At 40.6% G+C, this 24981-nt stretch overlaps 1 protein-coding gene across 21 annotated transcripts in view; it reads left to right on the top strand.

Moving 5' to 3' along the window:
* Window positions 1-24981, top strand: part of ANKS1B (ankyrin repeat and sterile alpha motif domain containing 1B) — a 1065346-nt gene that overhangs the window by 901358 nt on the left and 139007 nt on the right. Inside the window, exon 1 of one of the 21 annotated variants that reach the window (XM_043440454.1) lies at window positions 5111-5361. The exons of the other annotated variants lie outside the window; for them this stretch is intronic. The gene's annotated coding sequence lies outside the window, so the exon portion shown is untranslated. Of the gene's footprint in view, window positions 1-5110; window positions 5362-24981 lie in introns of those variants that run through there. 21 annotated transcript variants of the gene reach the window in all.

Here is a 24981-nt window from a genome sequence, read left to right as displayed (position 1 = left end):
CCATAACCTTTAAAAACTGTGAATCACTATACTGTACACCTGTAACTTATATAATATTGTACATCAACTATACTCCAATAAAAAATAAAATTGAAAAATGCTCAACACAAACTAAAATCTGTAAAATAAAATAACACAGATAAGCTAACATTGAGACAAAAATATCTTTGCTTTAATATTCTTAAATATAAGAATATTTCTTCCTCCAAGAGTCTCAAAGCAGTCCTGTTAAGTGTCTAATTCTAGTTGGCCTAAGACCAACAGTCAGAGGTGAATCTGGGTGATATCATGGAATCTCATGATTGAAGATCAGTTTTCTTTCTAGTTTCAGGTGCTAAATCTATATAGGTTAATTGAAAATGGAGTGCCTAACGTTTCGTTCATTGTTTTCCTAACCAGGAAACGTCCTCATACTAGATTTGCGTGATCCCTCTACATAGCTCCAGAAGGAATAATCAACTGTGTTGGCACCATAGCCTTGTTTTCTGGAAATTTTACTCAGACATTAAATCCCTTCCTGGCTGGGACTGATAACATTGAAGGTAATAGGTATCTATACACACACACCCCTATTCTATCACAGAACTCAGACATTCTATCAGAGTGCATACACCAGTACCCTAAATGTAAGAGGTACTGAATAAAGGTTTTATAAAAAAAAAAATTCTAGCTAATATTTTCAGAGTGCTTTTTATGTGCCAGATACTATAGTTAGTTCTTTCTAAAAGTTTGATTGATTGATTTATCTTTGGCTGGGCGGGATCTTCATTACTGCCCATAGGGTTTCTCTAGTTGCAATGAGCGGAGGCTACTCTTCCTCGTGGTACAAAGGTTTCTCACTGTGGCGGCTACTCTTGTTGCAGAGCATGGGCTCCAGGGCGTGTGACCTTCAGTAATTGTGGCACATGGGCTTAGTTGCCCTGAGGCATGTAGAATCCCCACAGCAGGGATCAGACGCATGTCCCCTGCATTGGCAGGCAGACTCGCAATCACTGGACCACCAGGAATGTCCCTATAGATCATTCTCTTTTTTTTTTTTTTAATAGATCATTCTTTACAACATGTGTAAGTTAGGATTCAATCAGAGAAGCAGAACTTGTAGGAGATATATACTAAGAGATTAATTGCAAGGACTTGACTACTGTAATAGTGAAGACTGGCTAGGCAAGTCTAACATCTGTAGTGCAGGCTGTCAAGAAAGGCAGGCTTAAACTCGCTGGGGCTGAAACTGCCGTTCACAGATGGAGTTTCCTTTGAGAAAACCTCAGTTCTGCTCTTAAGGCCCTTCAACTGATTGAACCTGATTACCTAGGATCATCTCCCTTAGATAAAGACAATTGATTATGGACTTTACTCACATCTACCAGATACCTTCACAGTCTCACCAAGATCAGTGTTTGATTAAGTAACTGGGGACTCTAACCAAGCCAAATGGACACATCAAAACGACCACCCCACGTGGGAAATCTCATTTCCTCCTAACAACAAATCATGTGAAGTCTTTTCCTTTATTATCATATACATTTTACAGAGTGGAAAAGTGAACTGGAAAAAGTTAATTAGCTTACTCAAGATCACAAAACTACCAAGTGGAATAGCCATTATTCGAATCCACAGGCCTGTTTCCAAGATTGCAAACTTAAATAATTGAATAGTACTATGTCCAAACCAGTGAATAAATCATTGTAATTCTATTCCTCTAAATCTGTACAAAGGACTTGAATCAGTGTTCTATATATCTATTTGAATGTTACCACCATCTTTAGACATTCTGAGACTAAAATAGTCAACACAGTCTTCTGGACAATTTTTTAATGCAAATTGGAGAATCTCAAATATTAGTCCTTTCTAATAAAAAATAGATGTTCTTAAATAATTAGTTTATGTCAGAAAGGTTGCATTCCTGATGACCTGTAATGGAATGAATGCTTTACATTCCAGTGGGGATACAGGGAGTTTAGAAATTGGTACTATAAGAGTTTTTCCTAAATTGTCTCATTTGTCAAGAAACAATATATTACTTAATATAACCAGATTATTAAAAAGAAGATATAGATACCCTCCAAGTTAAAGAACACTAGATTATATATCATTCAGATTCTAAATAACATAAACTGGAACTTGACTGACTTTTAGCAAAAAATAAAATAACTGAAGGAAAAAATAATTCTGACATTGAATATCCTGGGGCACTACAGTATCATGGTAAGTGTCTGAACAAATGGCAAGAATTCATGGGTTTGCTCTGCTTCTAATTAGATTAGATCCTTGGGCAAGTGAATTAAACATTCTAAGTATCAATTTCCTTTTCTACAATATGAGAGAGTTTCAGAAGATGATCTTTTACATCCTTTATGCTAGTCTAGAACATAAAAATGTCTAAAATTTCAACTGTAAGTGGGGCTATTTAGTGCCAAAGAGTAAAAAGCCACTCTTCTGTGAATTATTTAATGTTTTTACCCCAACCAGTAGGAGATTATACTGAAAAGACCTTTATGTTTTAATACCCATATCTGGAGGTCATGGCCAAATTTCATTACTGCCATGCTGAAGTTAATTTCCAGGACTATAGCAGTTAATATGTGATATGATTATGCTGAATGGAGCATCAGCGACAGCCACTCTGGACAGCAACTTTCCCTCCCAGCTCCCTCAAGAAGACTTTTCATTAGTCAAGCACAAATGCTGACAGAGAATTCGATTTCCATCATTCTCTAGAGGTGTTTCAGACACAAAATGGCCTACAGCCCCAAATTATTCTAGAGTACAGAGGATTCGACACAATACAAAAATGATAGCATAATTCCTTTCCAAAAAGCCTGCAGTTCACTGCTAACAAATGACATCTCTGAGCAAGCCCGATGCTGTTACCAGAGAACGATACTGAGAAGAGGATGATGCCCTGGGAAATGTCACTCTATGATTATTTGCAAGATTGGGAAACCAAGAAAGCATCTACTCCACCTCAAGTCACATGTGTTTCCATTGCAGAGTGAGAAACAGAACTAAATGGCCTGACTTCCAAACCCATCAGAAGTTTGCTGATCTCAGAAAACAGACATTTGAAGATGCCCCAGGCAAGAAGGCAGGTCATGTTCAGTAAAGAGTATACCAGTCAGGAAGGCAGCTGTTTTCAACCTGTTTCACTTTCTATAGGTAGGAGACATTACAATCAAAAAGCTTCATGAACCCTTTATGGAAATGAGAAATAGTTTCCATATGACTATGGATACTGACAGGCATGAGTTTCTATCCTAACCCCATCCTTTGCTAGTGGGGTGACTTCAGAGAATACTATGCCTGAACTTCACCAAGGCAGAAAATGTGGTGGTTTAGTCACTAAGTTATGTCTGACTCTTGCGACCCCATGAACTGTAGCCTGCCAGGCTTTTCTGTCCATGGGATTCTCCTAGCAAGAATACTGGAGTGGGCTGCCATTTCCTTCTCCAGGGAATCTTCCTGCCCCCAGGAATTGAACCTGGGTCTCCTGCATTGCAGGCAGATTCTTTACCAACTGAGCTATGAGAGAAGCCCAAAATGACATGACAGTAAACAAAACGGAGGGCATCTCCTGTTTCTTGTTTAAGAAAGTGGATGTTGTCCTATACCTCCTAGTTGCAGATCTCTCTAAGCCTTTCTTTTTCATCGGTAAAGCAAGAATAATAATAAAACTTACCTCACAGAGCTGTGAGAATTCAAGGAGATAACTCACAGATACCCAGCAAATAAGTGCTTCATAGCAAAGAGTCAGACACAACTCAGCATGCGTGCACAAACATTACTTATCTTAAAAATTGATTAACGTTTACAAATTAACATTTCTGTTTCAGTGTGACGTTTTGCAATGATCAAAATCGTTGTTCTCTGGTTTTAAGATGAAAAACGGATACTCAAAAAGTATAGAAAGTAAATGTGCCCTGAACAACAGACTGATCATGAGAACTGTTTGGAGTTCATCATAATGTCGTACATTTCCTTAAGTACTTTATCTTAAAGTTTCTTCATTCCAACCTATTTTCTATAGACTGTTCGGGTGCTGTTACCCTGTGATCAGACATTAGTTATCCTCTGTGTGAATCCGTGGTTCATATCCCAGACTAAGCGGGATCACAGTTTTGGATAGAAGGGTTGAAACAGCAAGGAACTGAAGAGTGTGGGCTGCCAGATATGTTCATTCAGATGTTACGGTATTAAGCAGTCTGTAAGCCACATATTATTTTTATTTATTATGGCAGGGAAACACCGTTGGCATTAATATATTCATTTAATTGGCATAATTTTGAAAGGAAACCTTTGCCAAAGGAAGTTTCCACAAGTGCTGGTAGCAGTACAATGGTAACTTTTGTGGCAACTAGGGATGGGGCTGAGGGGTGTTTGGTGTCAAAATCTTACTCCAAGTCTTAACCGTGCCCCTCTGAGTCTACCGGGGGCCGACCCCTGCCCTCTGAGTGGGAACGCTGGTCGCTCGGGGCGATGGCACCCCCAGCCACACTAGCTGAGGACAGCTGCGGCTTCTCCTGCGTCGTGAACCCAGCTTGGCGAGTGGGAGGAAACTCGAGGTGGCCTCGCGGACCTGCCTTCTCCCGTCTCCTCCTCCTCCTCTCCCCGGCGGCGGTGACGGCGGCAGTGGCGGCTGCTGGTCACCTGGGCGCCTGCGGCGCTGCCTGGCTGCCTCTGCGGCGGCCTCTGGGAGTGCGAGGAGGGGGCGGCGAAGAGCGAGATATCCATAGTAACACAGGATGCGCCGGGCTCCGAGCGGGAGCGAGTGCGGTGGGAGGAAGCCCCCGCGCGCTGGCAGCCGGCGGAGCTAGGCACTCCGCATCCCCCGCGCGCCGTGCCCGAGCCCACGGCGCTCTCGCACTTACGGTCCGCCTGAGCGGTAAGTCCTCCCGGGAACTAAGCCGACACCTCCCACCCGCCCCGGCCACCCACCCCGGGTAAGCCACCGCAGAACAATAGAGAGCGCAGCCGGCCGCCCGGGAGACCGCGCTCGGGGGAGGACGCGCCGCCGCCGCCGCCGCCCGGGCTGGCGCGCGCCGCGTGGGGCCGGGCGCGTGCGAGGGCGCGCGGCGGGGTGGCGGGGGCGCGGCGGGGGGCGCGTGCGCGGGCCCGGGGCGCGCGCGGGGAGAGCCCGGCGCTCGGCACGGCGCGGCCGGCTCGGCGCCTCTCCCTCCCGTCCTCGGCGCGCTCCCCTCGCCGCGCAGCTCGCATTCGCTGGGGGAGCTCAGAAAGATGCTCAGAGGCAACGGCTAGATGCGCGGAGGTTCCAGCCCACATGTCCGCGTCCTCGGGCGCCGGAGCCCGCCAGCCCTCGCAGACCCCGGCTCGCTGCCAGCCCGCGGCTAGTGCCGAGCGGCTCGGGTGAGTAGCGGCGTGGCTGCCGGCGGCGCGGGGCACGGTTACCCCGCGGTCCGCGGCCCCCGCTCACCAAGATGCGGTGGCGAGAAGTGGCGATGCGGCTGGGGCAGGAGGAAAAAGGGAAGCCGGGTCGGAAAATCCAAAAAGGCTGCGGAGAGGGTTTGTCGGGGCATTTGTTGCGGTCAGGCTGGCTGTCTCCACTGTGGGCTTTAAAAAAAAAAAAAAACGTGGTTTGGTTATTGCTTCCCCCCTGTCGGATTGAGCGCATTTTCCCTTTCCTTTCCTCACATTCTCGGTTGCGAGGAGTTTGAAAATGGTAAATTGCCGGATGTCTTTCCAAATGACTTGACTTTCACGAGTAGATATTTTCCAAAGGTCATTTGTCTTCAGTATCAAAAAGCCACACCAAGCCATGTAATTTCCAGGTGCGCTTTGAATCACCTTTCAGCAGTAGCAGGAAGAATAGACGCCGGGAGGGTTGGTATGGAGCGTGCCCGCTCTCATATTTTTATACGTTGGTTAATCAGAGGGGAAAGTGGGTTTGGACTTTCCAATGCTGCGCTTCGGAGAGCCGTATTAGAGCAGCACAGACGGCAATTTGCAGCTTTCATGAAGGTCGGATCAACATTTCCTTTGAAATCCCGATTTGCATGGTTGTAACTTGGATGTAATTTTACTCCAGGCTAAAACTTGCCAAAGGCAAACAAGGTGTTGTTTTTATAAGGATGCTGCCAGCGCTGCGTTTTTTTTCTTTCTTGTTTTTTCTCCTCCAAGAAAACCAACCGTATACAAACATGAGCCCCTCTAACAAATGGGCAGCTCAGGAAGGCTTTGCATTTTCAGAGATTGGCCAGGAAGGCTAGTCCTCACTGCGGCGACCATCTCCTCCCTTAGCGACTGAGATGTTAGTTTCAGGAGGCTAAAAATTCTGCACCCCAGCTGCAGAGATGCACCCAGCATGTTGTATGGGTAGATTGAAGGCATGTGAACTTTGGAGTCCTTAAGGATTCTTAAGGACTTTCTAGATCAGGACATTTGCTATATGGACTCTAGCATCTGGAAAAACAGAAATAGAGGAAAGCGTGTTGGGAAGGCAACATGAAGAATTTAGGTACAACTTAAAGACTTTTCTCAACATTGACACAAGTTACCGAAGGAGTCTTACAGACTTTACATTAGGATAGATTCACATCGAAGTTTGGAGCCAGTTCTGAGCTGGTTTGGAACCCGAAGGCAGAGAGAAAAGAAGATTAGAAAACCTCCCAAGGTTGCTTCCAAAACCTGCGTTCTTTGTAGTCAGCAGATGAGCTTGGGCCAGGAGATGCCGGCGGTGTCTGGGTTATCTGAGTCCATGGTGTTGATGGCTCTGTGACAAAATAGGCTCTAATGACTGGTGTTGACCGTTGTTCCATTGTAAAGCTTTTTTCAGAAGTGTTCCTTTCTCTCATTCCACCCAGTCAGTCCTGAATAGTGCTTGATATGATACAGTGATTCTCCGGGAACTCAGATGGAGGAGAAAGGAGTAACTGGTACAAATGAAATTGAAACAGATGCCTGCTACCCAGGAAGACTTTGCGACTTGTCATTTAGAAAAACATTGTTACAAAGACATTTTAACTTCAGAATGCAGGGGGGTGGAATATGATGTTGGATAAAAGCAGTGAGGAGTCAGCTCTCTGTTCAAGGATAGAAACTTCCTCCTGCAGTTGCTAATGGGCGAAACTTAATTTTACTGCATTAGAGTTACTTTGTTTGATGTACTTTGGCACTTTTAGTGAAGTAATATTTTTTTTTCTTAACCAGTAACAATAGAGAGATAATATGTCTGTGTATTAGGATTGAGAGACCCTATATTGCTACAGTTCCCCTAAGGGAGGGCAGAGAAAGAGAATAAAATATCTTGCCTCTGTGCGGAGAGCAAAGCTCCATTAAAATAGTTTTGAAATATAGTCCAGCATGGTACAATATCTAGTAAGATACTTGGGCATATATAGTTTTTAACAAAACTTGTAGGTGCATTTATTTGTCTGCATTTTAAAATTATCATCACTGGACAGTTACTATCAATTTAAAAGTTGGCAGTTTTAACCAAGTTTGTATGCATGTGTTGTATTCTGATACATTTCTTATCTTTTAATTTACTGCATGTGGTACAATTGGTCTGAAATGTAAGGAATGATTTTCTTTAAAATAGTAGCATTTGTTTGAGGTTACTATATATATTCTAACTAGAGTAGATTAGCAGGCATTGTTCAGGAAAAGCAAATAATCATTTGTGATGTTACTGTCTTCCTAAATGTTGGCAGATGTTTACCAACTTACTATTAAGTCATTTTTATTGCATCATTTACTGAATAAGTCTTTTTGACCACCTTGTGTTTTGAAGCAGGTTTATCCTTTCTCTAAAAATGGAAGGCAGACATGTTCTCTCAATATTATACTGAAATAAATGTTTCGGCATTGTCAGTATTTATAGCATTGGCAAAGTCTGTAGAAACACCGGGTAGAGTTTACTGATGTCCCTGTTTCTGACCAGATGCTAATGTCACATATGTCACGTTAATATCCATCAAGCCAGCTAATGTCCCAGGAGGAATGAACAATTAGAAAAATTAATTAGGAGATCTGCTTGATTAAAGTCATTAATGGTCATGAGTAAAACATTTGTATTGCCATAGGTATGTTGATTTTTATACATTTTGGACTTAGAATAGTAATTCAGATTTAGTATTTACAAGTGCCACTGCCAGAAATCAATGTACAAGGTCCTCATTAAGCCACCAATAATTAACAGAAGTGTGAACCGAATCCAAATTTATTAATTGGTTACTCATTTTTTTCCTTTCATAGACAATAGCCAGTACAAAGCATAAATGTTTGCCATGAAATTTAATAGCAGTGAATATCAATAAGCCTTGGAAAAAAGTGTTGCACGTATATTTCTTTGAGTGAGAGATTACATTAGCCATGATGTCTTTACTCTTGTATTAATATTTAATTTCTTTAAAATGATTGTTTTCAAAGTGCAGCACTGTCAATATATTTAATAATTTGCTTGAGAAAGAACATTTACATGAGTGCATTTATCTTCCTACACATCTGTCAATAATGCATTGTTCCAGAAATCTATTTTTATGTAGATGGAATTTTCATGTAAAAATTAACCTTTCTTATGATTCTAGTGTGAGATGAAAACCATCCTTGTTAATCTGATTTTTGCTTTCTCTTCATGAAATCATGAGATGTTTTTTTTTAGAAGTCAAAATATGATTAAGCTGAGTCATTTTTTTCTTTAAAAAATTATGAGAATAACATCTTTAGATGAAAATCCAATATTAATTCCCTTAAAACTTTTGTTTAAGCAGTACCTCTTGATTCTGGTATTTACAGAGCCAAGACTTACTGGTAGTTTTCTCATATGGGAATAGGAGGACATGCAAAGAAGAGCAGCAATACAATATTTGAAGTAGAAAAAGCAAAAATGCATGTTGTGATATCCTCTGTTACTAAATGTTTCATAGTGTGTTTTTAGGTGAATCTGAAAACAGGATTGTTCTATAAATGGCTTTTATGGATATGTCTCTTCAGGGTTTGGAATTCATGTAACTAAACTGAAATTACAAACTTCGTAGGATTAACCACAAGAACATACTCTGGAAAAATCAATGGCTGCATTGAGATTGTCCAGATACCCATGTTCCATGTCCCAAACCCTCTGTCACTGTAGACAGACACCTTTGAAGCCACGGAAATTAGTATGCGACCCCAGCGCAGTCTCGGCACTGCTTGGCCATGTGTAGCTCTCACAACACTCGTCAGGGTGAGGTTTTGTCGTCATGTGAAAATTAAGACTCTTGGCAAGAGATAATAGTATTTTAAGACTATTGGAGCATCCTGTCATTTTAGCACATTTCAGTTGGAATGATTCTTCGGTAACCGTGAGTTTTATGGTCTGTTTTGGTTTCAATTAAGACTTGGACGTGACTTGCACGTAGTAGTAATTGCAACAGGTGATATGTTTTGTGTTGTGTGATGTTTGCAGAAGACTTGCTTCCTGATGTTTAGAAATCATGACCACTGTGTAGATATTGTTCTGGAAATACAAAATGTGACTGTAAAAACAAGCTGCTTCTCTTTACCTCCGTGGTTCATTTTTTTCAGAAAAGACGTGCAGACCATTTGCAGCACCTCTTGGCTCTTAATACATTTTTTGTTTTTCTATCTTAACTGTCAATTTAGGGTAAAAATAATTGGTTCAAATTGTTTTCTACTAACACAGCTTTCTCTCTGGAGTGGAAGGTCTGGCAAGGCGTAGTTAGTCCTCCTGATGTGGGCGATGCTGTTTGTTTCATCCTACTGGTAGATTAGTCTTACAAACTTTTTGCCAAACCGAATTTGGTACAAAGTTTCAAATTAGAAATAAATAGTCCCTCTCAACTTTCAGCATCATTTACACATTGGCGGTCCCTTCTTTGACCTACCCAGAACTATTCCAGACAGGAACTAAGCTGTCTTGGAAAATGAAAATGCCCAGTAGCTAACAGGAGAAACTTTTTCTTTCCCGTATTCTCCTAACCACACCTCACTGACTTTTTCTCTCCTCTCATTCACTGCTCTTAGCTCAGATATCTTTTAAATCACACAACCTCTTTAATCCCTCTTCTTAGTTTTCTCTTTCCTAATACCTCCAGAAAATCTATTTCCTCTATTACATTTTTGATACAAACAGTGGCCCAACTCATGGCTGATAGGTATTCAGAGTGGGAATAGTGTGATATCTGTTATGAAAGGAGCCGAGTGCTGTACATTTTAAAGTGGGTTAGATGGATAAAACCCTGGACTGGAAGACCCTACAGCCCTTAAAAATGATCTGAAGCCCCCTTCACAAAATCCATAAATGTCTCCACTAATATGAAAGATGAATAATAATTGTAATTTGTTCATAGTAAATAAATTATTTCTTTTTAATTGTATATTATGCCAATGATAATTCATCATGGTGGGTTTTGTTTTTGTTTTTGTTTTTAGCATTTTTGTTGCAGATATACAGAATTTTAGCCCATGATGGGTCCAGTGGACGTTCATGGGCTAGCCTTAATGTCTAATTACTGTTTATATGGTGGCTTGGTTGAAGGAACTTGCATTTTGAGTTCTAAAAAACTGACTTAAAAGGCAGATTTGCAAATACCACCCTTCTTTTTAGGCTGGAAACAACATGTGTGTATTCATTCGCGTGAGACATTTTTGTGGACTGTCTACTATCTTCGAGGCACTGTTCTTAGGGCAGGAGATACAATGGTGAACAAAATAGACAAGGTTTCTGCTTTGTAGAGCAGATATTTAGTGAGGGAAGGTTAATACAAAACAAGTAAATAAATGGAGAGGATGTCAGACAGTGGTAAATGCAGTGAAAGGCATATAACAGGGTGAAGTGCTTGAGAATGTTCTGGAGGACAGTGATGTGACTTTCAAAAATTGTTCAGAGAAGGTCTCCCTAAGAAGGTGTCCTTCCAACATAGAACGGTGACGGGAGCCAGGCAGAGAAGCCTGGGGAAGGAGCATTGAGGCCAAGGGGCCCACATGCACATGCGTCCTTGGGGAGCAGGCGCAGTCTGTTTGGGTACCAGAGAGCAGTCCAGTGTGGCTACGTCCTGGCCCACTTAGGTCAGCTTTGCTAGTCATGGCAAAGGATTTGGGTTTTATTCTAAAAATGCCATGAAGCAAATGGAGGATTTAACGCCAAAGTGTGGCAGTATTTATCTTTGAATACACAGTCTGCCATGTGAAGACGGGACAAAACTACGGCTGGAATGGACACAGAGGAACCACATAGAAGACTGTTATTTAATAGTAGCCCAGGTAAGAACTGATAGAGATTTGGTCTAGGGAGTGACAGTAAGCAAAGAAGAGATGTGGAAAGATTCAGAATATCAAATTGTGAAAAGCTTTTTGAAGTTCTACAAATATAGGAAAATACAAAGAAGAAAAGAACAGCTCTCTGTAGTTCTCACCATCCAAAGTAATATCTTGGCATTTTTTAAAGAAAAATAATCCCACATTATTTTTGATATTTGATATGTGATTATAAGACATAATTCAAGTGATGCACGTAATAAAAATATAAAAAATTTTTAAATTACTCTAAACCCCACCACCCAGAAATAATCATCTTTAACATTAGACTAATATCATTTAAAGCATCTTTCTATGCATACATACAAACTGATTGATAAATGGATGCATGAGTAGAAAGAAATGTTTTTGTAGTAATGGCAACAATGGGATCATACCAGAAACACTATTTTTAAATAGAAAATACTAAAGTTTATTTTCTTATACTTAACAGCATAAAAAAATGGAAGTAAGAAAAGCTAAATAATTGTTGAACTTCAAACAGTTATTACCACAAGTTAAACTCCTTACCACAAGTTATTTCCTAAACGATCTCCCATTATGGTTAAGAGAAATGCTTATGATTAATGGTTATTAAATCCTGTCATGATTAAGAGAAATGAAAAATGTTAAGAGGTTTGAGCAGGAGTGGATTCCTCTTTAAGAAAATACAGTATATTTCACAGACACGTGATCATGTGAATGCTCTGCTGTGACCCTTCCCAAGGCCTGGGAAAAAACAAATCACCCATGTAGGTGAAGGGTCTTGAAACTTAAGTAGCTTTACGATAAATCTGCCTCAGGGCTGGAAGCATTGTGTTTTTTAAACTACACATTCTAATTTTAAGTACATTATTGCCCATCTCTTCTCTCAGCTAATACTTTTAATTAATTTGTATTGATCATGTTATAACACTTGCTATTCTATAATCATAAAATCATAATTTCTAAGCTTATTTCATATAAATTTTTCTAGTTAAATAGACCCAATGTTTCCCAGTCCTTTAGTATAGCTGCTCCATTTCTAAATGAGTTCTTTGAGTCATCTCTTAACTGCCTAGATGTCATTGTCAGTTGCTTTTTGTTCTTACTTATTTCAAGAAAGGCTTGTAGCTACTGTACTTCTGAGAGTTTTGTTTTTTGTTGTTTTTTTCCTGATATTTCAGGGTGTCTTTCTGTTACTTCTATAACTGAGCAACATTGAGGCTGAGTATAATATCCTTGTGTTATGCTCTCTTTCCCTTAGAGTTTTGCAACTGTTTCTCCATTGTCTAGTGGCATTCACTACTACTGTGAAATCTGAAGCCACCCTTTGTAAGTGTTTGCTTTTCCTGCCTGAATCCCAAAGAATTCTTTCTTTGTCCTCATAGCTCAGTAGCATAGCTAGGCTATGTCTTGTTGAATGTTCTGTGTTATCCTTATTTTGGATCATCTTTGTCTGTCTTCCATATCTATTAATTTTTTTATATAGTCTTTTGTCATTTTCACCTGCATTCACAGTGAATTACCTCAGTCCTTTCCTCTGGGTTAGTAGTTCAATTTTTTTATAAGTGTCTGCTGTTTTCTTGACATTTCTATTAATAATCTATTGATTGATTCTAAAATAATGTTCTCTGGCACTTGAATAGTTTTGTTAGGTCCACAGTCTCTCTTTGCATCTCATTCATTTGTTTCATTATTCTCTCTTTAGCGTCAGCCTTTGCTGAAATCGTTCCTCTGTAATAGGAAGTTTGTGTGAGGAAGTCCTTCTTTCTGTTTGGGTGAATTTCTGCTAGATTTACTTCCTATGCTCTGACCCCTGCGTTCTGTGTTCTTCCCTTCCCTCCTCCCCTCCCATCCTTCCTGTCTCCCTGCTTCCTTTTCTCCGCTCCTTTCCTCCCCTTTCCTTCTTCCCTCCTTCTTTGCATATCTGCCATGCTGGGGTTTTTTCTCTCTTTCTTTCTTTCCATCTTGCTATTGCTTGGGGAGCTTTGCCCAGACACAGTGTAAGTAACTTCCCAAATCACTTCCCGCCTTCTGAGGGACCGGTTTGATTTTCCCCTTGAGCTATGGTTGATGGCCTGGACCTGTCCACCTTCTGACGTGTGAAGAAGCTGCCTTTGTAAACAGACAAAGGTCCGTCTAGTCAAAGTTATGGTTTTTCCAGTGGTCATGTATGGATGTGAGAGTTGGACTGTAAAGAAAGCTGAGCACAGAAGAACTGATGCTTTTGAACTGTGGTGTTGGAGAAGTCTCTTGAGAGTCCCTTGGACTGCCAGGAGATCCAACCAGTCCATCCTAAAGGAAATCAGTCCTGAATATTCATTGGAATGACTGATGCTGAAGCTGAAACTCCAATACTTTGGCCACCTGATGTGAAGAACTGACTCACTGGAAAAGACCCTGATGCTGAGAAAGATTGAAGGTGGGAAGAGGAGGAGACGACGGAAGATGAGTTGGTTGGATGGCATCACTGACTCAGTGGACATGAATTTGAGTAAACTCCGGGAGTTGTGATGGACAGGGAGGCCTGGCGTGCTGCAGTCAATGGACTTGCAAAGAGTCGGACACGACTGAGTGACTGAACTGAACTGGACTGAAGAAGTTGCCAAGGAGATAGAAATTGTAGAGAGAAGTAACTCACACCCTGTGCAGCCTTGATTGGGTTTCCGGGGCTTGGCCTTCTCAGGTTTTGCTGAATGTCCCTGTTATCAGCATTCGTGTCACGGGAGGGAGTAGGTGGGAGATCCCAAGGACAGCCTTTGTATAGTTAACTAACGGGTTCTGTGTGAGCCAGCAGCTACCCTGGAGGTAACGTCAGACCACCGGATTCTTCGTCTCAGTGGGCAGCCCTGGAGCCTTCAGTTCCATGGAGTCAGCCCCTTCCACCCTTTGCTTCGTTTCACGTTTCCATTACTCCTCAGTAGAGAAAGGAAGCAGACACAGATATTCACTGAGTATGTGTTTTCTCTACATTTAGAGTTCTTAGAATTCTCAGAGTCTTGTTGACTCACGTCTCTGGGGAGTGAGAACACGGCTGGGAATCAGGCAACACTGTGCCTCTTTATCCTGCTCCAGAATCTTCTGTTTCTTTCCTTGGCTGCCAGTATTGAAGCTTATTTATATTTGTTTATGTCTCTTTCCTCGATTGGTCACTGTTGGTATTTTTTTCTTACTATTTACTTTTTTTTTTGCACATTCTGTTTGGTATTTAGGAAGGGAACTTCTGTGTGGAAGTTTAAATTTACCATCTTAAATCAGATTCCGGGGTCTATTTTGGAAACAGAATTTAGATGTTTTGCCGATGAATTAATTTGAAAGATTAAGGGACGGGAGGAGTTATGGATGATGCCTAAATTTTTGTTCTTAGCAACTGGGTGGGTGATGAACAGACTGGGCCCCTGGTGGGAGAAGGAATCAAAAGTTCTTTTAAGCTTTTTAAAAATCAAAGAAACTTGATATCCATGTGGAAATGTGAAGCAAGTGGTTGGATCTACAAGCCTGAAACTCAGGAAAGATGCTCATCATATAGGTGTGGTACCTAAAAGCATGTGCCTGGATGAGATCGCCTAGGGAGAGAGAATATAAATATTAGGAAATGTATAAGGGATGTATACTAATCAAGATGTGTGGGTGTGTGGACTTCTTCAGATTCAGTGTGAGCTCTTCTTAATCTAACGAATGTTTGAAATCTTTCAGTATAAATGTATCAGGTTAATGTTTGGTATGAAGTGAGAAATGTAGATCAAGGATCATTTTGAAAGATGGGAAATTTTATACTTCTAGATCAACAACAAAATATTGCCTTTCAAAGATGGTTTAGACATGCTTTTTAGCTCTACATCAGTTATCTATATTTGAGGATGATAAAGGTTTGATTTTAAGCAAAGCTACGAATTATTAGTTTTGAAGACTCAGTTTTCTTCTGCTACAGAGACTTCCCTGGTGGCCCAGCGGCTAAGGCTCTGGGCTCCCAGCACAGGGAGGCTGGGTTCAATCCTTGGTTAGGGAACTAAATCCCACATGCCACAACTAAGACTTTGCATGCTACAGCTAAAGATCGTGCATGCCACAGTGACGACCAGGGACCCTGGGTGGCACAACTGGGACTCAATAAGTAAATAAATACATTTAAAAAATGAATCTACATAGATATTTTTATTTAATACATACATTTTACAATTAAAATACAGCTTTTGCTCATGGAAGATGTACATTGTACGTTTTAAAGCACTGCTGTATTTGGAGGGAATGTGTTTAATGACAAGAATACTGTTTGGGAAATTAGGAAATAGATTCTAGATCCAACTCCGTCAGTAATAATGACAATAATAAAAAATAACAGTATCAGACATGTAATCCTTTCAGTGTGACAGGTGCTGTTCAACACTTCACATATATTTACTTTTTTAAGAAGTTGTGTAGTCACACAGCTTTCAGCGACTTAATCTTCTCAGCTACGTTAGCCTCCTCATTTATAAAGCCAGTCTTCCCTCTAGCTCTAAAATTCAGCATGATTTGTCTTCAGTTTTATCCAGAAATATAAAATGTTTCAGTGATCTTATTAACCAAAGCAAATGGAAATACTCTTTTGTCATTGAGGGAAGATGAATCATTATATAACAAAGGTTAACCAGGGAATTATGGAGATTTTGATAAACTAGGGTTGCACCCCAAACGTACCTCCCTTCATGCTTTTGCTCACACTCTACCTAAAAAATAAGGAATTTTTTTTTTTTTGCAGTATGGCAGTTACTTGCCCAGTTGCTAGGTAACAAGGCAGATCTCTATAGCTTTATCTGAATACACAGCAGATGATTTTTAGTGACAATTATTTATATCCAATATATTAAAGTAGGCTGTATTGATAATGATAAAACTATTGGTTTACCTACTGTACATTTGCAAGAAAGGGTGCAGTAATTCACAAAGCTAGTTTTGTTCTAATCTTTTTCAAAAGCGATTATTAATATTCGCCACTAAGAATGATCAGTTGTCTAGCAAAGCAGCAATAGCTAGGTTGTTTATTTGAAATCCTTCCAGATGGCTGATCACAGTCAAAAGCACTGCCACACCTTTCTGGTTAATTATACTGTACGTTATCTGGGAAGGGTTGTTGTGTTCTTCTGTGGGGTCCATTCATATGTTGCCAAGTTTGAATTTTGTGAAAATTTATATTCTTCTTTATATCACTTGTCATTCGTCATCCTGTAATCATTCAGCAGATCTAGCTCTACGCTGAGAAGCAGCAGTTGATTTAGAAGTATTTAGAAGAATTCTTAGGTTAAAACAGTAACCAAAATTTACTGTTTTTTTGTCCTTTGGTCCAGAGCGGAGAAATCATAGCCGCACATCATCATTGTTACATAATCAGCAATGGTGTCTTTTTAGAGATCTTTTAACAAAAGTTATTTACCATTAAAGAAAAGATCTGAAATTTAAGTATCGTAACCAGTAAATTTCCATAATAAGGGAGGAAAAAATAACCTCTTTCCAGTCTTTGTGGGTTTTGTTCATAATATTTGGTCTTTCATTAGGTGGATTTATTTCCTTGAATGTTTCTTCATATCTGCCAGGAATCATGTGAAGTGTATGCTTATGCCAAATTCATTTTCCTCCCATCATTAATATTGGTAAATTTGGACCATTATTAGATAGAATTTATGGATTGAATTAGTAGTCACTTGTCACAGTCTTTTTAAACTAAAAGTCAAAAGGCTATTTTATACTGTCTTGGACAAAAAGTATCTGTCCAGTATTGCACTTTTGTGATAGAGTGGCTGTAATTAGTCCACCAGCTACGGGATAATTAGTATTATGGTACAATTTCCTTTATAGGATAAGAAATATCACAATAGGTAATGTTGGGATTCAGGTTTGTTTTAAAAGATTTTGTTTGTAGGATGGTGACATAAGAAAATTCTCAGAGAATATTTGTTCACAAGTTATTTTTTGATGACAGCAGAAAGAATGTGCTCTGTAGAATCAGAAAACCCGGAGACAAAAAGGAGTTATTACCTGTCTGTTGGGAGAACTCAGGGTAACCCTGTCTTTACAAGTCAGCATACTGGGAAGCTAGTTTATGTAGAAAAATAGTTTAACATGGAAAATTACACTTTAATAATACCTACTAATTAAATGCCTTTATTCAGTAAAATAGAGTTCTCACTGCCTGCAAGCTATAAAAGCCTCCTGGAATGATTGATTACTCTGAATTTCTGTAGCCTTGAGTAAACCACAGGCAAGGCATATATTTTATTGATTCTGGACTGAAGGTCTGAGCTATTTACAAGACAATTGAACAATAATTTATTTAACTCTGTGCAGTGTTCAGTTATCACCGTGGCATTTAAATACCAAAAGTGAAATGGAAATCAGCCCTCTGGTTTTTTCTCCACTTTCCATATTCACAACAGCATACAGATTTGCCTAGATTTTAGAAAACATGCTGTTATATAAACCATCATTTATACATTTATCAAAATTACATCATTTATGCAAAATTTTAGAAATCATTTCAGGCAGGGAGTCCAAGCAGGTATCTGTTTGCTGTGTAACAGTATTTCTGTCATTGTAGAGAGAAACTTACTGCAAAACTTCATTAGATTTTTTATCTTTCTCTTACTAATTTTGGAAAAAAGCAAAACTGTGTTTATACAGAACTTTTAGAAGCTTATCCATTTTGTTGAGCTAGGTAAACTTATGAATGCCTGTTAAATGTGATTTATTTTATATTCTTATTTTTGTTTTGCATGTCGTTACCAAACCCCAGGGCTTCCCAGGTGGCTCAGTGGTAAAGAATCGTCCTGCCAATGCAGGAAACACAGGAGATGCTGGTTCAATCCCTGTGTCAGAGAGATCCCCTGGAGGAGGAAATGGCAACCCACTCCAGCCAGTATTCTTGCCTGGACAAACCGCTGGACAGAGGAGCCTGGCGAGCTACAGTCCCTGGGTCACAAGCAGTCGGACACAAGTCAGGGACTGAGCACGCGCACACACCAAATCCCAGCTCCCTGTGACTGCTGCCTTCTTTTGTGTCTTATTTTAGACACGTTTTATTGGACTTTCTTCATCATCCTTTGTGTCTTTTGTAGTTAATGTTGCTAAATCATTTTAAATGATTTTAATGGAAATCTTTTTTCTCTCTCTCAATATTGGAGTCTGTCTCCTATAGAGAAACTAAATAATCCTAAATATGAGCTATTATTATCTCACTTTTAGGCTTCACTTTAAAAGGGGGTTCTGTGGCCATTGAAAATAAAACTTATAGACTTGTCAGAAGGTCAGCATCCTAGGATATGAAAGCTGCATTCTGCAAAGCCTTGAAGATGGTTCTGTTTTGCATTGTTAACTTATGTTTTACACTTTTAATTATTGTTTATCACACTGTGCAAAAAAGAAGAAAGCTGAATAATCTAGTGTTCAACTCCCTTTTTGTTTATCCAGGCATTATGGGAATTTTGGCTGAGAGTGAGACTAATACTGAATAATCATTTCAAAAGCAAGTGACATTTCTGATTTTAAAAAAATGATTCTAATTGTGTGTGTATGTGAATATGAAGATTCCAAGAGAATTGATTTTTCCAATATTTGGGGTACCTGAAAACCTAAATATATTTATCCATACTATGTGGATTAATGATTATTTTTAAGCATCTAAAGATTACTTTTTGGGCCTTTCTCTCCAAACACCCTCAGAAAGTGTTTAAACAGTTTTCAACTAAAGTTTATCAAATGCCACAAAAAAAGGAGGGATAGGAATTGAAAAAAAAAAAGGAAGCAAGGAAGGAGAAGAACAGAAAGCTGGAGAAATACATACAGTAAAATGAGTAAGCAAAAAAGTTAAATTTTTATTATGTGTCCACAGAATACCTGGTACAAATTGCTTCATTTCTTCGGAAGGATGGTGAGGAAGATGGGCTTGGGAGTGCTTGTGACTCCTCAAATTACAACTTACCTTTGCCACTAATTGGCTGTATGTGCTTTGGGGAAGTGACCAAACTGAACCCTTCTGAGCCTTATTTTCCTTATTTATAAAATGGTGATGATGTCTACCTTGCATCTCAGTCCTTATTCTGAGGACTAAGAGATTAGACAGACAGGTAGACAGATAGCCCTCTGATGCACAGCAGGTGCTGAATAAACCTCTGGCTCATATTTTTGATAGTTCTTTTATTTGTTACAGATATTTCTTTGTCCTTAGCCACCAAATATCAACTCAGCACCAATGTTAGGACCATGAATGATGCTTTCAAATCAACAGATCTGGAAAATTTTAGTACGACAAGAACTTAAAGCCAAAGCAACCCAGAGTAGCTGACTGTGGCCTCCAGTTGTCTTCTACATGGCCCCAGGGCCCCAGTCCCACAGGCAGTGTGTGCAGTGAGATGCCAGTTCAGTTGATCTGCTGTTGGTCTCTGCTTTTAAAGAAGCATAAAAATCAAGGCATGAAAAACTTTTTTTGTTGTTCAGGACTACTTAGATGTTGTAAGTCCCCTTGTGTAAAAGATGGGAAAGCAACTTGCTCCCTGATTTATTGGCTTCGGCATCTTTTAATGAACCATCATGTCTCACAGGGGTGTGCTGGCCAACAGGAAAGTTGATTGAAGTGTGTGTGTGTGTGTGTGTGTGTGTGTGTGTGTGTGTGTGTGTAGCCAGAGCAATCTTGAGAAAGAACAGCTGATGGTATCATGGTCCCCGAGTTAAGAATATACTTCAAATCTACAGTAGTCAAAACAGTTTGGCACTGGCACCAGAAAAAGACACATAGGTCGATGGAACAGAATAGAGAGCTCAGAAATCAACCAACACACTTAGAGTCAGTGAAAAAGGAGGCAAGACTATGCAATGGAGAGAAGACAAGTCTCTTCAATAAGTAGTGCTAGGAATAGTAGACAGCTGCATGTAATAGAATGAAATTAGAACATTTTCTCACACCATATACAAAAATAAACTCAAAATGGATTAAAGACCTAAATGTAAGACCTGAAACCATAAAACTCAAAAATAAAACATAGTCAGAACAGTCCTTGACATAAATCATATCATTATCTTTTTTGCATGTCTCCCATGGCAAAGGAAGCAAAAGAAGTGGGACCTAATTAAACTTAAAAGCTTTTGTATAGCAAAGGAAACCATCACTGAAACAAAAAAGACATCCTACTGAATGGGAGAAACTATTTGCAAATGATATGGTACATAAGGGGTTAATATCCAAAATATATAAATATCTCATACAACTCAGTATAAAAAAATAAACCAATTTAAAAATGGGCAGGAGACTTGAATAGACATCAGAAGTTTTAGATAATAAGAATCAGCTCCTTCCTGGGCAGAATTTACAGTGACACTGCCCCATCTCTGAGATCTCTCTTTCCACAGCTCTTTAGTGTCAGGAGGGATTTGTTAGGCTGTAGGTAGAGTCTGCAACTTGATATCCTCATTGGTGCATATTGTTTAGCTACATACTGTTTTTATGAGCCGCTCAGACCCAAACTGGCCCCGTTAGGTTGGCTGTATTGCTGTCCTGGTTAATTACCTCTCGTCTAATTGCATAATTTAGCTATATATGCATAGTGACCCGAAGGCTAGGTGCTTTTCTTTATTGTACAATTATTCTGAATAAGCTCACAGTGAAAGTAGAATTTAAATACCTGTTATAAAATACCACTTCTAAAAGGCTGTTTTGGGCTTTTTTTTAACAGTACTTTGATGCATTTTTAAAGAAAACAGTCTAAAAATATCAGATGATTTTTACCCGTACCCTAAAGTCATTAAATATTATTTTCTATGATTGCTCTTATGTTTGGTTTATTTAACTAAAAAGTTTGGTATCCCTACAGTCTCTAATTGTGGAGGTCTTCCTGCCCATTCTTAATCATTGCAGTTTATTCTAATGATGTTCCCTACTGTCAAGCGAATCATGAAAGTATAACCACTTTACCTTTTCAGGCTTTCGAGAAGTGTTCTCTTCCATGTGAATTCAACAAATTCAATTTAACAGATAATTTATTGAGTTCTTTATCTGAGCTGAGCGTTATGCTAGAATCCCAGAATACGAAAATGTGTTAAGACATGCCATGTGGGGAAGGAACAGCACGTAAACAGACGGTCCATGCAATTACATGGTGGCTTACAAGGTGCGCTGGAGGCACAGAGGAGGCGTGTTCAGCTCCACCTGGAGAGCTCACGGAAGACTTCTCAGAGGAGGTGACGTTGAGATGAGACCAGGAGAGTCTAAGAAGAGGATGGGCACCTTAGGTAAAGAAAACAGCATGCGCCAAGGCGCAGAGGTGTCCACCACATGGTACTTGGTGGGAATCACTAGTATGATGTGCTGTGTGGGTGGGTGTGAGCAAGAGAGAAGCAAGGAGGCTTCAGCCTTCCGGTGATGGGGAGTCTCAAGGTGCGTTAAGCAGGTGTGATGTGATTACATTTGTAGTGGGGAAGAGTCACTTTGATGTGATCTGCATTCCTCATGCTCTTTTGTTTAAATTTAAAGACCAGCCTCTCCTTCAGTTTTCATTAGAGTTTCTGCAAGGCTTGATCTAAACTCTGGCATTTTCCAGGCCAGGTGACATGAGGAAATTTGAATTTAAGGGCTGCAGGCCAACAGGTGCCTACAATAGTTATCCCCTGGCTTGTTACAGCAGTGTTTAGGTTGCATTATCCTGTGGTTTTTTGTGGGCCATTTCTACATCTTATACACTGCTCATGGAACCAGGGAGCTTTGGATCACAAATCCAGATATGTCTTGATACTGGATTCGGCTCCCGGGTCTGCTGATGGTCTGGGTCCGTTCACTCAGCTGAGGGATGCTGTGTGTCCCAGGCTGGGAGCACTGAGGAATAAGGCAGCTCCTGCCTCCCACTGTTTATTTGCAAACACATAGGCAATTCCAGTAGAGTGTGATAAATGCCGTAGTAGAGAAACTAAAGGAAGAGGAAGGAGAGGAGAAAGACCAGGAAGATTTCCTGCGGGAGATGGCCTCTGCATCTCCTGAAAGAGGAGGCAAAGAAAACTTGACAGGGATGTCCAAGTGCCAGGCAAATGGACCAAAGGGCTGTTGAGAGTTGAAGCTTGTCAGGCCAGAGTGTGGAGGAGGAGGAGGGAGTTGATGAGAGGAAATCAGAGGGGACCGGAGCCTTCCAGGGCTGGACGAAGGGCCACTGGAGGGTTTTAAACAGGGAGAATGAACACGTCCAGCTTTGCAGAAGGATTGTTCTGAGAACAGAGAGAGCAGGCTGGGAAGGGATAAGATGGACACGGGGCAGCTGCCTGTTTCCTCTGTACCTGAGCTCTGAGAGGCTGCCGATAAAAGTGATGAGAGCTGCAGCCAAGTTAGCGTCTGCGGGACTCAGAGAGCATGATGGGCCCAAAGGAGAGGCTAGGAGGCAGAGTTGCCAGAGGCTGGAGGCTCAGTGGATGTGGAGAGGAATAAGAGGGCCAAGATGAGGATGAAGGACAATGGTCCATAGTCCACGGATTTGCAGTTTTTTGGTGGGTGCCACTGTTGTGGATTTGAATGCCCCAGCCACAGTGGAGTCCTGTTACCCTTAATATGGCTTCTCTGCCTCGATTCATTTTTAAATTCTTGTTAAAAAAAAAAAAAAACACTTCTCTTATAAGCCCTGCAAATTGTTTCCACCTCTTTTATCCCATTTTTCCTTCAAAGGCTGTGAAGAAGGTTAGACAAGTGTCAGCTTCCTCATTTTGTAGATACACGTCAGTTGTGCACAAAACCTCACCGGCAGCGTGGCAGAGTGGCAGTAGAATCTTTGCCTCTTTCTTGCTTTTAGACTGCATTGTCTGCTTTGAAGAAGCATCATTAGATTATGTAATCCTAACCAAACAGAATTCATTTTTTTGGTTTTCAGGAAATAGTCATCGATGAGCATCTAGAGCCAAATAATGTGTTTTTATCTGAAACTCGTCTCTTTTAAATGTGTTGTCTGCTCACAGCGAGTCTACTTGGGAATGGCTGACTTTTCCACGGGGCTTACTATGTGCATTGTTGTTGTTGTTTAGTCGCTAAGTTGTGTCCAACTCTTTGCAACCCCATGGACTGTAGCCTGCCAGGCTCCTCTGTCCATGGGATTTCCCAGGCAGGAATGCTGGAGCAGGTTGCCCTTTCCTTCTCCAGGGGATCTTCCTGACCCAGGGATCAAGCCCACATCTCCTGCATTGTAGGTAGATTCTTTACCTCTGAGCCACCCGAAAAGTCCATAGCATCAGTTCGTTTAATCATCCTTTGGACTGGATACTAGCCTTAGGCACTTGTTAAGTGAGGAAACCAAGGCATGGAAATGTTAAGTAACCTTGAGCTAAGGTTTGCACCAGGCATGGTGGCTTCGAAGCCTCTCACTTAGCTTCTGACAGATATGGGAACTGAAGAGCAGACAAGTCCAGGACACAATGATTATATTTCAGAACCTGCTGTTTGTTTCAGAAATTTTTTTTAACTTTGAAAAGAGATTTCTGGAAGCAGCAGCAGCAGACCTTCCTAGGGAGCCCAGGATCCTTTTAGACTCCGTCACGACTGCACTGGAGAAGGTTCACTTATCTAGAAATAGTTGCAGGCGAGCTGGGCCTCATTGAGGACCAGATAAAAAGCAAGAGAGCATCTCAGAGAGACACTGGATGAGTCGTCCCTGCCCCCAGAATAGTTCATTTCAGTGATTTTTAGTAGTTTTGCTGCTAAACTTGAGGATTCAAACTCAAAATGGCAAAATCCAAAGATGAGTAAAATATCAGCCTTTTGGCACCTAAAAAAATTATTTTGGGGTGAACACCTAATGTGTCTTCATCATGCCATGGTGTAAGTCATTACTGGAGATTTTAATGACTTACACCATGGCATGATGAAGACACATTAGGTATGCACCCCAAAATACTTTTCTAGGTACTTTTCAGAGAAGGCAATGGCACCCCACTCCAGTACACTTGCCTGGAAAATCCCATGGACGGAGGAGCCTGGTGGGCTGCAGTCCATGGGGTCACACAGAGTCAGACACGACTGAGCGACTCCCCTTTCACTTTTCACTTTCATGCATTGGAGAAGGAAATGGCAACCCACTCCAGTGTTCTTGTCTGGAGAATCCCAGGGACGGTGGAGCCTGGTGGGCTGACGTCTGTGGGGTCGCACAGAGTCGGACACGACTGAAGCGACTTAGCAGCAGCAGCAGGTACTTTCCAGTGTTTTTAATTTCTGGTTTCTTTCTCCTTTTGCGTGTGCATTTTTGCAAATATGTTTCCAAGTATGTTTACCTTCCTAAATATATAAATATACTTGCTAGCTTTCATTTTCCTCCATGGATTCAGATCATTTTAACTGTGTTTCTCATCCCTTTGTCCATTAAATCTCCGTGTTTCCTGTCTGCCACTCTCATCCTTCCTTTTTCACAGAGCAGAATATTCTGTCCACCCTAAACAGCAGGGACCGTGTGCCATCTCTCACACACCTTCCTCCCAATGAGACTGATTGCACTGTATTGCTCCCCTTCTTTTATTATTTCCTCAGTCCCGGTTCAAGCCAAAGTCACTTCATTTTATGGAAGAAGTTGTATGAGATGTTCTTTCAAATGCTCTAATAAAATTCAGATATATCACATCTGCTCCATTCCCTTAAAGTAGTAATCTTGTAATTCCATCAGAAAAGCAATCAAATTTGGCATGCCTTTTTCTTTTTTCCTTCCTAAAGCGCAGCTTCTTATTACTTTTGGGTTTATTCCCTCTAGATGTTAACAGATTTTT

Source organism: Cervus canadensis, chromosome 21 (genome assembly GCF_019320065.1).
Source record: "Cervus canadensis isolate Bull #8, Minnesota chromosome 21, ASM1932006v1, whole genome shotgun sequence".
In the NCBI taxonomy this organism is placed as follows: Eukaryota; Metazoa; Chordata; class Mammalia; order Artiodactyla; family Cervidae; genus Cervus; species Cervus canadensis.
Note: the sequence above shows the minus strand (reverse complement) of the source record. Positions and strands in the feature narration are given on the sequence as shown.